Genomic DNA, 14263 nt, shown 5'->3' with positions numbered 1-14263 from the left:
AAGGTCAAATGTAAAACAAGCTCAAATGATAAAAGTAAAAGTGTCAATGTGTTGGCCTTGGACAAACATAAAACAATGTCCACGGTGACCTCTTCGTCCAACCTATGATTATGGGTCAAAGGTCAAAGAAAGATCAAATCACAAACAACCTCAAATGGCAAAAGTAACAGTGCCAACATGTTCACCTTTGGCAGAAATCCAAAATTGTCCACAGTGACCTCTTCGTCCAACCTATGGTTAAGGGGTCAAAGATCAAATCTTAAATAACCTCAAATGGCAAAAGTAACAGTGTCAACATGTTCACCTTGGACAGGCATCCAAAATTGTCCACATTGACCTCTTTGTCTAGCTTACAGTTAAGGGGTCATAGGTCAAAGAAATGTCAAATCACAAACAACCCCAAATGGAAAAAGTAACAAAGTCTTCATATTCACTTTTCGTAGACATCCAAAATAGTCCACAGCGACCTCTTTGTCTGACTTACCGTTGAGGGGGTCAAAGGTCAAAGAAAGGTCAAATCACAAACAATCCCAAATGGAAAAAAAAGTAACAAAGTCATCATGTTCACGTACTTTGGCAGACATTCAAAGTTGTCCACAGTGACCTTTAAGTCTGACATAGGGTTAAGAGGTCAAAGGTCAAAGAAAGGTCACATTTCAAACAATCTGAAATGGCAACAGTAACAGTGTCAGCATGTTGGCTTCGGACAGAAATTTGAAATTTGTCAATGGTGACCTCTTCATCTGACCTATGGCCGTATGGTATATGAATGAACTGTAGCCAGTGTCTTTGGGTTGTGCTCAATTAGGGTCGAAGGTCATGCATGACGTCACAAGGGTCATAAACGTTAACTGTGCAAAAAAAAATAAAACAAGGTCAAAACACAGAACTAAATGTGCCATCTTGTAGGCCTTGATAAAAGATTAAGAAAAGTCAATGACTACCTTATTATATGACCTCTGCTTGTGGGGTCAAAATTCACGCAAATGTGTTAGTAGCCTATTCGACACACCCACTTTGCAGATTTACCCTTTTTTCAAAATCCAATTTAAATTTAAAGCTTTGAATCTCATGATTGTAATGTAATTTAAAGCAAATAGGCCTTCTCAAAAGAAACTGCATGTTAGAAAACAACAAACAAAAGAAAAAAAAATAGAACAAAAACATAATAACGGTTATGGGGTCAAAGGTCAAATGCGGTCATCTAGGTGTCAATGATTTAATTTACTCCGATGCCTATGATAATGCGACTAACACGTTATGCATTGCTTTTCACCAGTGTCTATGAGGTATACACAAATTTAGGGTCAAAGGTCATGAAAGGATGAATGACTGGGTCTATGTCACTCCAGTGACACAGTCATGTCTAGTTTTTATTTTATTTTATTTTTGGGTTATGTTAACATACTCAGTTTTAGTTCCATAACAATATTTTTCTGCTAATATTCACCTAATACGAATCAGCAGAGAGAGGCTGTGGATGCAACGTCTTCGCACCATTCAACCTCATGGGCACAACATTCAGGAAGGACATGACTAACTTTTCTTTTGTCCCCACCTCCCCTTGTCCACCCCCCCCATCACTCCTCTACTCATAGCTCTCTTCCATCCTTTTTCTCCACACCTTTAATTCTGTCTTTGTCCTTCTCCAGTTTATTCCCTAACCCCTTGAATCCCTTCATCCTCTCTTTGTCCCTCCTCTGTATATCTCCTACCTCTCCTCTTCCTCTGTTGGTTTCTTTCTTTCTTCTCTCCATCCCGTGTCTACTAATCCCCTTACATCCATCTCTTTGTGTTCATCATGCTCATTAACCTGTCTGTATTCTGTGCGTGTTTTTGTCCCTTCTGTTACTGTTACTTGTCATTTAAACTTTGAAGAAGATCCTGCTAGGATCGAAACGTCAGGCCAACTTACTTTTACACAATATTCATCATATAATATAATATTATTAATTTGGTGTTTTGGAAATATTCGCTATTGGCAAACGACATTTGGAATCTTTTGAAGACTTCCTTGCCGACATGGATTTTCGTGGAAAAAGTAGGCTGCTAATTGAAAGTACTTCAAAGCAGCATTCAGTAGATTTGGGCAAAAACCACACAATAAGACACATTATAACAGAACTACATAGCAGAAAAAATAACGTTTCCTATGTGTGTTTAGTTTACTAAATTCACTTTCTACTATAGCATTTACTGCTTCACTTACCAGTTAGATATTTCTGCCAGATACTTTCAATACGGCTGGGGTGATCAACACAATCTGTAAACCGATAGAAAACTTGAAATCTTCATAAAGTAGCGTCAACCTAGATTGTGAAATACCAAAAGTAGTCACCCTGGCCTTAGTATTGACGTAACCAACACAAAAGGTATTGAAATAGTTTCTAGTAACTTAGCATTCCGTACCATATCTTGCAGTAGAAAAGCTGCATCAGTAAAATACACCCAAGTACACGTAAAGCTCTATTACCACGACTTCCGCGAATATCATCAGGTAAAATCGAGGCGATCGGAAATTATAGTTACACAGATATGTTAGGAATGTATACTGTGCTGAGAATTTGATAAAAAGATTCATATCTTGCTTCAACAATTGTAATAATGATAAATGGTAGCAAGCTGATTTTATTTTGGAAAAATGTACTTTGGTGTGAAAATGTAATGATGGTTACCGGGAGAACAGGGTGGGGGATGTTAGAGAGGGGTAAACAGGTAATATGAGGTTCCATCAATTGAAGGGATACAATTAATTTGTTTTCTTTTTTTGCAGGGCAGACTCATAAAAAAATACGATGGTTACATCTAGAGGTAGAATGTAGAGTGGGGGTTGGCGATGGAGGTGATTGAAGTTCGAAGAAGTTTTAACAAACTTGATGTATAGCATCCGCGTTATTTCATTGTGCGTTTTAACATGACAGTTACTATGGATACGGTATCGCATTTGCAATACGCTTCGTCAAGGTCGTTTTTTTTTGAAGATCAGAGTTAAATAATGGAAGACAAGGAATTTGAGATTTGGTAAAGATGATAAATATATACAACGGGAATAAGTAATAAATGCTTCAGTTTCGGTATTTACTTTCCTTAGGAATGTATCAGAATTATATGTATTCTACGAGGAAATGGAGGTTTGTGATTCGAATGTGTCTAGCATAAAACGTGATATGTATAGAGTAGCCAAAATAGCGAATTACACACCACTGTAAAGATTAACGAACCATACATTGGCTCTATGCATGACTACACACATTGTGACGGATTGCTATATTGTTAAAACAAAAGCAGCAACGCTGCAGAAGCTTAATTAACCTTCTATTTGAAAAAAAATTGTTATTTCTTGTGCAAAAGACATACGCGAAATAACGGTGTTATTTTCTTTCCTCCCATCTCCTCATCCTTGCCCTTATGCTCCTTCCTAGCAGCCATCATTTTTGTTGGAATGCTAGAAGGTTGTTTAATTTCGGCTCTCTCAATTAGTACCTAACATAAGTGTGTTAGTTATAACTCTAATATACCGCTGGACTCTTACGTTAAATTAGTTTTGTCTCTTGAATACAATATATTCGTCGCCTGAACCACATGTAAATGTTCCCCGCTATATCAATAAAGTGAACGGCCAATATGGCTATATGGTCACCAACATCGATTAAGGTCGTATCACCGTATTTAAAGCATGTACGCATGCTCACATGTACGTCATATATCTGGTACCTTCTCAGAAAGTTAAACTATATTTTATATGCGGATCGTAGTAATGTGCCATTCAACTTTTATTTTTGTCGCAGGTACTTAGGTATAACCTGCATAGTGAGCTTCTACTTAATGCGAATTAATCCTCGACTCTAAACATTAATTTTAAATGCACTAGTTGTAGTGAGGTCGGCTACATCGAAATAGAACTTGAGGACATGTAGTTAGATATAGTTTATAGAAGCTTTAAACTGCAAATGCTGTGAAGAGACAAATACACGCACATAATACAGACAGCTTAATACAGAGGTTACCACAGTGAACACAAAAGAAAGATTCCACTACCAAAAGTCTTTACAGGGGATGTTATTCCCCATAATATGTCACGCTACAATATCATTGGGGTAGTGGTGAGGAACAAATTACAATATGTTGACTTAATATACTTCAGAGGTACCTGTGCAAGTATAGGTTCTCTAGTTGTAGATAGCTGTCTCATCCGACTGGTGACACGTGACCAATTTACTGTAGGAAGTGGTGGGTACGTTGACTTACTTTTTTAATTCCTTAATTGATTAGAATATATTTATTGTTAAACAAAGAAGAAAGCACACCACATTGGTTCAAAATACTCAAAATCAACAGCAAATGCAAGTCACATACACACATGTACCTAAAAGCAGGGAAACGTCAGTTACTATATGTTTACACTGATGACGTAAAAGCTTTTATAACGACTTTTCGAATCGTCCTGTTTTAAGTAACGCTTGTTGTTTATGACACGCACTTTGAATATGAATACTGTTCAATGATATTCTCACGAAACTGAACCTACTATAACGTTTCTATTTAGAACTTAAATAACATAATGTCATCGCACTATGAAGTCCTTGCCTAGCTAAGTTTAAGCTTGGATCAAGTACTAGAACTCTTTACGAGAACTATGTACTTGTCGACGAGACACACGAAAATTACTCAACCATCGTCGTTTACTTTAACCTTGACCAAATATTCCAATGCAGAATCGCGTAAAACAACGCACCGACCATGTGACGTGCTCCATTGTGAATCTGAACTCTTGAAGTACTCATTTAATGTATATTGTAACATTGTCCGCTCCAGTTATGTTGTAGCGTACCCGGTTGGTAAGTAAGGTGTGGGTGTGTGTGTGGGGGGGGGGGTGGTAGGGAGAGATCGAGATAACCGTTGAATAAAATACACTAACAGTACATCCTGAGATTTATAAGTATATATACTTGTCTATATGCAATGTTCCTGTAGTAAATCTCTCGCAGTGTGACAAAGAAATAACTATAATATAAGTAGGAATACCTTAACGACTAAAACACGAAACACGGATAACGTACATTAACTAACCCTATCACGGCACAGCTATTCTGTAATGCGCAAGTTGCCTAGCAGCGCGTTTAACTGTCGGCATTGCGCTATAGACAACGCAGCGCAGCAAATGATGAATTCGTCAAAGGCAACGCAGCGCAGCTAACGATGGACCGCGTCAGCCCGTGAACCCTACGCTGCAACAGCCTTGCAACCGCACAAGCAGTGTACGCAACGCAGCTGCAGAGTGCATCAATCCGATCCATATGTCTTCTGCAGAAGCCCAAAAATAACCTTTAAAACGTTGCCTCTGACAAACGCTATAAAATTCGGCAAGGATTCTGCCTGGCAACTTGTTCATAATGTATCAAGGGCGTAGGAACCGGGGGGGGGGGGCGCCAGCCCCCAGTGAAAAATATGGGGGGGGCGGAAGTATCGTTCCGCCCCCCCACCCCTTTTTCATTTCCAAATGAGAAAAAAATCTCATTTGAAGCACCAAATTGCATCTAAGGCCAGGTGAAAATGCAAAATTCTTTACAAAATGGAGTGGGTGTTGAAGTGTGCTATATTGCACCAAATTGCATCTGAGGCCACCTGGAAATGCAAAAAAATTCCAAAGGCTAGGGGGACACCCCCTCCCCTTAGACCCCTCCCCCAGGCCGGCCATCAGTCTTCAGCCCCCCCACTCAAAAGTACCTTCCTACGCCACTGTAATGTATACTAAAATAATGTATAAAAAAGCTACTCGCATAGCAATATAAACGACCCCGTAACTGTGTAGAAGCCTATACACGAGTAACTGACCAATTACGACATATCCGATAGCATTGACACATATCAGAAAACAATAAAAAGCCGATCAACGCTCTCTACCCTGCTACAAAAATGAGCTGACCCCCGCCCCACGGTATATCCGTCTCTTGTAACTTCCCCGTATACTAAGTTTAGAGACGAAAACGTCCACCAGACTGCTAACATAAACCCCTGCAGCCAGCATTACATTGATACCCCTAGATACAAAGACTATCGCACATACCAGTGACCCCCCTGCTTAACCATTAAACCAGGGTTTTCCTAACTTTATTCCGGACATGATCTGAGTCATTATTATACTATAATACGCATAACAGCCTGTGTCTGTTTCATAACTCAGTTATTTATCACATATGCGTATGGAACGCAAACAGAGTTGGTCGATAGGTACGACTTTTGTACATGACTACATTATATGGCCCTACTATAAGGTGACCATATTTGCCTGACTGGAACCAGGGACATTTATTGCGTGACTGATATGGGAGAGGGGTCTAAGGGGAGGGGTGTCCCCTTCCCCTTAGTGGTGCTTAGATGTAAAATGGTGATACTTAGAAGCACTTTTTTAATCAAGTTTATTTTCAAAAATTGTAGCTTTTTCTTAGATGAAATTCACTTACTTTACGTAATTCATTGAGAGCTTGTGAGTTGCTCATGCTCACACTATAATTGTGGTTGTGTCGCCGCAGTTGCCAATTATACGGTCGAAAGAGTGCTAGGCTAGATCGAGCTAGCATATTTTAACAGTGTTCCCACTTTACACTGGCCCACCTGAAATACTGGTTATAAGTTCCGTTCTGCGACTGCACACTTGACTATTTTTTTTTTATACAAATATTTTACTAATAATGTGGAATATTTTCGAAATTCCTGAACATTTTGACGAATCGGAGACATTTTCGGTTTTCGGAGACACTTGTTCATCGGGGACAGCACAGTGTAATCGGGGACTGTCCCCGAAAATCGGGGACGTCTGGTCACCTGACCCTACTAAAGGTTAAGTAAGCCGCTTTCAATTATAACAGAAAACAAAGACAATTTAAGGTGCATAATATTGTGACGTGATAGGTTATTACACAATCAATACTTTTCTTTTTTATGACTAAACTCAAACATTTTTATCTCAGCAACAGAAAAGATGTTTCCCCGCCCCCACTACATTCAGCCTTCTTCAGCGGGGTGGGATACTACTGTAATCGGTATTTGCTTGCAAGTTGTTATAACTTTTTAAAGCAGCTTTTTGCGTTTTGTCGCCGTTTAGCCACCCTTTTGACATCCATCGGGGTTTTTACATGTATTCATCACAAAACATCAAACTAAAATATAAGCCAAGTTCTTCCCTACCTAGAGCACCAATTGGCGAGTAATAAAGGACTTCTGCAGATATAAGTTAAGAGTCTTCCGACAAATTTTCTCATTTAAAAGCAATCGCATACAGTTCCCCAAATCCACTAGTTTGAATCCAACCAATGAGTGAATAACTGACAAGTTTATTTATAAGCTGTTGCTTAAAAAAGATTCATTCATAATCCGAAAAAGCTGAGTCGTTATCACAGCCATACTCAAGGCACATAAATAGAGCATGGTGTTGTAGTATATATTGGTGTATACTGGATTGCTTACGACGTCGGCAATGTGAATTTATTTACCTCATTATTCCATGACGTTCAAATAATTTAAATATTCATGTTATAGGCGGGGCTTATTGGAACCTAACGGAAAATATCATCGAGAGAAACAACGTTCAAATTTGTAAATCATTCGACCTTATACCACCATTTGAAGTCAGATTTGAATAGATAAGCTAGGTGTGTATGTCGTTATGGCACCGTGGGGTCAATGAGGTTGAGATAATCATAGAAAGGACTCAAAAAGCTGTTTTAAGATTTAGATAAGTAGACCTCGATCATTCTCCTGATAGCAAACACAAAATGATCATGTTTTTAGCGTTTGGTTTGACTGTGTAAATAATCTATAAATAAACATATATGCGTGACAGTCATTCAACTTTAATTTCTAAGATGGCAATCATGGCTTTTAAAAAAATACCTTTACTAAACCGTTTACTGGCAATTATGTAAAAACAAACTTCGTTCTTTTAGTCTCTCCCCCAACTACTTACTTGCTTAGATTTCTAGTTCCATAAATATACACGTGGGAACGACGAATTCAATGGCTTTTATTTGTATCCCATAACCGTGGTGGGATCCATTGACCATTGCAGTACTGTCGGATATTTCGTGTTTCTTTCGTTTCTTATCCTACCCACACCATGAATTTACGTTCCTGATACAAATATAGTCTTCGTAAAATTCGATTAATGACTTGTCTATGACCAGAGTGATAGCACATCAGTGGAAACAATCCTCCCTGAAAGTGTACACTATAGATTTTAAGCAATGGTGATTAGTGTGTATTAATGTAGTTCAGTGTAGGGAACATCTCCAGTAATTGAGAAGACCTAGCTATTTAGGTCTGGATTTAAAGCTTGCAGAAACCCAACCTACAATAACTTCATTCACAATAAAGACATTTTACTTCCAACGTATTGCAGTGTACAATGTCTTACATAGCGAAGACAGTGTACTTGTACAAACTTAGTAGTCGGGTAAGTTCCGTATGCAGAAAATACTTTACAAACTTGAACAATTGAAACCACTGATGCGAATTTGTTGCCACAGAGACAATTATTGTAATAGAGAAGTACAGACACAGTGACGTCAGATGGAATAATTGTAGCATGGAAACCGTTGCGGAGTTTAAGCACTTTATAGTTGTTTTTGCTGTTTTAATATACGCTTCGATGAAAAGTAGATTTTCTTGAACAAGCCATAATCCATGACATGTTTTTTTTTTCTTTGATGGGAGGGGACTGGGGTACAAGTCTTTTGCCTGGCTATCAGGTTTTGCACTATCCGTACCTTCCTTAATTCCTTCATTGATTAGTACAATATAATAACTTTATAAACTAAAACAAGTACAAGTACAAGTACAGGGTTTGTTGTACAGGGTGTTTTAGTTGTTAATATGTGCCTTACCAAACAAAATGCACGTGACCTATATAATGTACGGCGGATGAGTGGGGTGGGGGTTAACGTTAACTCTCGAAGGGATCTGTGAAACTTTTTCCCTAAGTTCCTAGACACAAACGCCCAAATAAAATCTCTATATTCCGCAACGGGAATGCAAAACGGTCTACGTGTAGAGCAAGAAATGATCAAAATTAGTGCATGTAGTTAACAAAAAAACAAAGAAGAAAGTGAACCACATACGTGAGTTCAAAATCAACAACAAAGGGAAATCACACATACACAAACTCACTCCAAAATGGAATAACTTGAATACAAATCGACACCTAATACAGTCTTGTGTGTACGTGTGTATGTAGGGGGAAAGGGGGGGGGGGAAGTGGTGGATTCCCCTTTGTCAGCAGGTCCTGCACTATACCTCCCTCCCATAATTCCTCCATTTATAAGTACAATCTATCAACCATACTTACTTACCTAATCAGGGTTTAATTGGATGTCCTTTGTTCTGGAGTAAATATCGTTGACTCAATCACCTTTAGTTTCAATAATATGGAAATCCTTCATTGTTATATTCAATCCTTGATAATTGGTTCTAGTATCGAATGGTCTTGGAATGGGAGGTGATGTTCAACTGTTTGGTTGAGGAAGTGTTGATGAACATACAACGCCATAGCAATAGATCAAGTCTTTCCAAATCTAACGTCAATGTGACAATATGGGAATTCCATTATACAAAACCAGTCAACATATCCAAATTGTGCAGACATCAATCCGATATACAAAGCTATTTGGAGGAACACATCCACTACTTTGTGTATTACCGTGATCGCCGTGCTACACCTGTCGTACAACTGATGTACCATACGTTCTGATTTGAGTAATTGTAACACATTTTCTACTGTTTACTTTTATTTGAAAGCTTTACTAAAATATGAGTCATTCTGCAGGTAACGCAGTAACAAAACAAATCTATTCATATGTATCCAACCGAGGCAGAGGTCATAAAATATACAATAGCAGGGAAACACCAGTTACTAAATGTATTCACTGATGGCGTGAAAGCCTTTGTAACGGCTTTTACGAATGCGCCTGTTTTAAGTAACGTTCATTGGTTATGACACGCACTTTGAATATGGGACTGTTCAAATGAAATTCTCGCTAAATCAAACTTATAACGTTCTCTATTTAGAAGATATTCACATTTCACCCTACTGTGAAGTCCTTGCTCCTTGCCTAGCTAAGTTCTAACTTGGATCAAGTTCTAGTTTCTAGTTTCGAAAATAATCTTACCGCTTGTCGACGAGGCACACAACAATTACTCAACAATCGGCGTGTACATTATAACCTCGATCGTATATGTCAATGCGGAATCGCGCATAACAACGTATACTAACCATTGTGACCCCTTGTCCCTTTTGACACTCAACTCTAGTGGTTCGCCTTGAATGTATATGATTCCACAGCAAATGAGGTCATGATCTTATAGCTACCACGTTCCTTGTGAAGCTATACCTGAACAATGGAATCTAGCTAAGTGGTACATTTCTCGATGTTTACCGCAATTTTCAAGTAAAACATTTTCATTATGAGTACTTTGTCAAACAATCGATCTGCAGCTGGAACTCACGCAGCTAGTCAAGACTGTACACAAATGTACACAGACACGAACAGCAGACGACAGGACTGGTTGTTCCTTAGCAACACAAATCTCCTAATATTTTTGCTACCCGTGTCATATATGAAGTCGAAAGGATAGTAATAAATCGAAAATTTGATATCTTATTTTCAAATTTCCACTGTCTTGTCTGAAAACGTTGGCCATTTTATTGTAAATTTGTCACTATTTGCATTTTCCAAATGTGGGCAAGGAAGATTTGACAGTCACGTTAAACTTCATTAGATAATTGAATATTATAACGTGTGTGAAGGCAGCTTTCTTTAAATGGCTCTATCCCCACCCCTACCCCCTACCCCCCTCACTTTTACTTGAGACTTCTAAAAAATAACCCTGGCTACAAACTTTTTTATTATTATTTATCTTTATGGGTAAATTGATTGATCACCGAAGATTGAATTTGAATACATAATTTCAATAAGAAGAAAAAAAACGTTAGTCAGTCCCACTGTTAGCTGTTTTTTTTTTTAAATATTTGCTTGTATCTTCTCCAATCGGATCGATATTTCAAATGTTATAGCATTTTTTGTTTGTTCCGTGGTTAAAGATATCAAGATTTTTCCTAGATTCGCTGAAAATTTGACAGAACAAAAGTTTGAAATTTACATAACTATTCCGTATTAATATTCTATCAGCAGCTGCACGAAGTTCCTGTTTTCCATGATCTGAGTGATTTCAAACAGCTGCTATTCAACTGTTTACACCAGTATAATTTATTTTATAAGACATTTTTATAATAATGGTTAATAGACTGCAAGTTATGTTTACTGAAGGAAAATCATGGGCCATTCCAAGTAAATTAATGATGGGTTGTACTCTGTTTATTGATGTGAAAGAAGTCTATAGGCTTATAAGACGTTAATTGTTCAGGCTGGTAAAGATTTGACCAAATAAAATGATATCAAACAATACTGAAAAAGTAGCAACAGTGTTGTATCCAGGTACATGTATCATAGTACCAAGTACTTCGGAAAAAAAAGTTCCGAGTACCAGGTATCATAGTCCGATGGCTACTTTGTAGGATCCGAGTACCAATTTCCGAGTACAATAGTTTAGAAGCCGAGTACCGAGTACGAATTATACTATTTTGGTTTTTGAAATATACAAAAACCTAATATTTATAACTGCTCCCGGTGGTCATTATAAGTAAATGATATATACCAGTCGAGTATATGAAGACATTGCTCTTGTCTTGTTATTGTTTGACAAATTTTCAAATGTAAAATGTCTTAAAATGATGGGTTAATAGGGGTGCAAGTGCCATATGAATACTACAAACATGTTATAAATTGTTATATGTTAGAAACATATATACATCACTATATGCTATCTGTGTTCATGCTATATGTACTGTACTTGGTAATATAGTCGGCTATTCTGCTGCAGTAGAGACACATGAGTACGGTGACATTACAGAGTAATAAAAGTCATCGATCACTTATAATAACTACCTAGTGTAACGTCAGTATTACGAAACTGTTTGTTTTAAATAACTCGTCACGAACGATTACCAGCACTTTGAATCGACTACTTAAGCATCAGAGTGCGGGTGCGAAAGGATGAGTACCAAGTACTGTTCACCTAGTGCGAGTACCGATCATTTGAAAAAAGTTGTTTGAATTCCACTCGAGTGCCGGGTGCTTTTCGAGTACTACAACACTAGAAAATAGCTTCTTGACAATACTTAACCAGTTTATTTTTTTTATTTTAGTTTACTAATGCTTGGCACAAATTACAATTACAGACACAAACAAAAGGACCTTGGAAACAGCAAATCTCTCCCGAAATTGAAAAACATAGATACCGATACGGTAAAACTTCTTTAAGTCGTACTTACTAATGAGCAACTGATTAATGTAATTTTAAAGTAAAATATCTTGGTTTAATCGGATTTATTAGACAAGCTAAGGCAAATATGATCAGCAATTGATTGAACATATTTTATATTCTTGTTTGGATCATCTTATTTGCAAACCGGTACGTTGAACTGATCAGTTAGTAATAATGAATGGTATTTTAGCGCTCCTTTGATATATTATTATCAATAAAAAACAGATCGTGAGTGGTTTGAGTAGATCACTAAGCTACTTCCAAATAATTATGATGAAAGTCCGACTAACTTGAAGGGAAGAGAGGCGATCGGCCATTTCAGATTCAACCAACTCCTTTCCAAGAGGCTGTCGAAAACCTTCGTTTTCGAGGGCGCTAGACCTTTTGTTTGCTGAAAGGTCGCGCTATTAATTCTGAAATGTCAGAGTTTGCTCAACGATTACATTATGAATAATGCAATTCAATTAAACTTTCGATACAACTGACAAAATTTTGTAGATTTGTCATAAGTTAACGGCAGTTTGCGAGAACTTTGAAAGATTCTATTCGAATTTGAAATTTCGTGGACATTCTCAAATATCCAAAAACAGAAGACGCGTGAACAATGTACGGTTTTACGAGAACAGAGACAGAAAAAACAGAACTCCGTAATATAGAAATGTTTTTGCTTTCTACCTTGTTCCGGATCACGATAACTTTTTTCTTATTATCTTAGCCTCGTACCTGTTTTCAATCTTTCCTAAGTCTGCAACTACGAGGTAAAATAAGACCGGACCGGTTAAATTTTGACGGTTAACCGGTTAATTATTTTATTGTAAACAGGTTAATTCTTGCTCATGCTCATATGTCATTAATGTGATCAATATTCACATTGGAAACGTTTCTTGTTTTAATTTTTGTGCAATACGGGACTGTGTGACGTGTTTGAGATCTACTTGATGATCTTGTAAATGAATCCAACATTAACAGTGTTGTATGTACAGTACGTTATTTATTAAACAACCCTTCAAAGAAGATTGCAAACGTTTGTGTATTTTACACGTCATGATGTCATCTTCTGATGAACATGGTTATGTTATGACGTCACGCTGATAACTGACGATAATTGTTAGATATGGATAATTCGTCATTCAATGTACAGAGGGTATGTCACGTGACCGAGGTAAAATTACAATCTTAAGAAACGGGTTAAATCGTATAAATTTGGTATCTCAGACGCCTTAGTCTTTATTTTAAATTTGGATTGTTAATTGATGTATTTTTATGCTCTGCCCCTCTTCACTTTTATACGTCATTTGATGATCACTTACTATTTAAAATACTTTATCGTGTTTTCCTCTAAACCAGATTCCGTCTTCTCAATTTGGCCAAAAAAGAAGAAGAGTATGAAGCGTATTATGAGACCGCTTTGAAGTACCTCACTAAGGCCTCCTACTATTCTGACTTAACATAACAGATGTAAACAGCTGATAACTTCAACATGGTCCCATGATGGTGACTAAAATTCAAATCGAACCCAAAACAATTCGAGACTTTCATAAGCCTCTTCTTTGACGTATCGTACGGGATAGTGTACTATGATACACGATGTGTGTGTGTGTGTTTTTATTTATGTATTCAAAAACCGACAATGATAACATTTTATATCACCTTGACACAAACGTTCCCACCACGATCTACTTCCAATCCGCACAACACCCTTTCCACCGAACTGTCATGAAAATAGTATGCTCCTGGTTATAAACCACGTCCAATGTTACCATAGTAACAGCAGCAGTTGATTTCAGAAGTCGATATTTTAATATAATGACCTCCATCGAAATTCGATCCGAACGGGATCATGGACTTACAATCGTGATGTAGCAAACGAAACCATTTTAACTAG

The 14263-nt window shown here is 37.5% G+C and overlaps 3 protein-coding genes across 6 annotated transcripts in view; 1 reads left to right on the top strand and 2 right to left on the bottom strand.

Moving 5' to 3' along the window:
• Positions 1-9727, bottom strand: part of LOC139970016 (uncharacterized) — a 44764-nt gene extending 35037 nt beyond the window's left edge. For 2 of the 3 annotated variants that reach the window (XM_071975539.1, XM_071975538.1), the window contains exons 1-2: positions 9348-9727; positions 2210-2263 (exon numbers count right to left, since the gene is read on the bottom strand). The gene's annotated coding sequence lies outside the window, so the exon portion shown is untranslated. The remainder of the gene's footprint in view (positions 1-2209; positions 2264-9347) is intronic. The other variant, XM_071975540.1, reaches the window with a different exon arrangement.
• The window catches only part of LOC139970045 (uncharacterized), a 289538-nt gene that overhangs the window by 134943 nt on the left and 140332 nt on the right, over positions 1-14263 (bottom strand). The gene's annotated exons all lie outside the window — the stretch shown is intronic.
• Positions 1-14263, top strand: part of LOC139970080 (uncharacterized) — a 496120-nt gene that overhangs the window by 371491 nt on the left and 110366 nt on the right. The gene's annotated exons all lie outside the window — the stretch shown is intronic.

The sequence above is a fragment of the Apostichopus japonicus genome, chromosome 7 (assembly GCF_037975245.1).
Source record: "Apostichopus japonicus isolate 1M-3 chromosome 7, ASM3797524v1, whole genome shotgun sequence".
Lineage (NCBI taxonomy): Eukaryota > Metazoa > Echinodermata > Holothuroidea > Aspidochirotida > Stichopodidae > Apostichopus > Apostichopus japonicus.
This window is presented reverse-complemented; position numbering and strand designations above follow the sequence as displayed.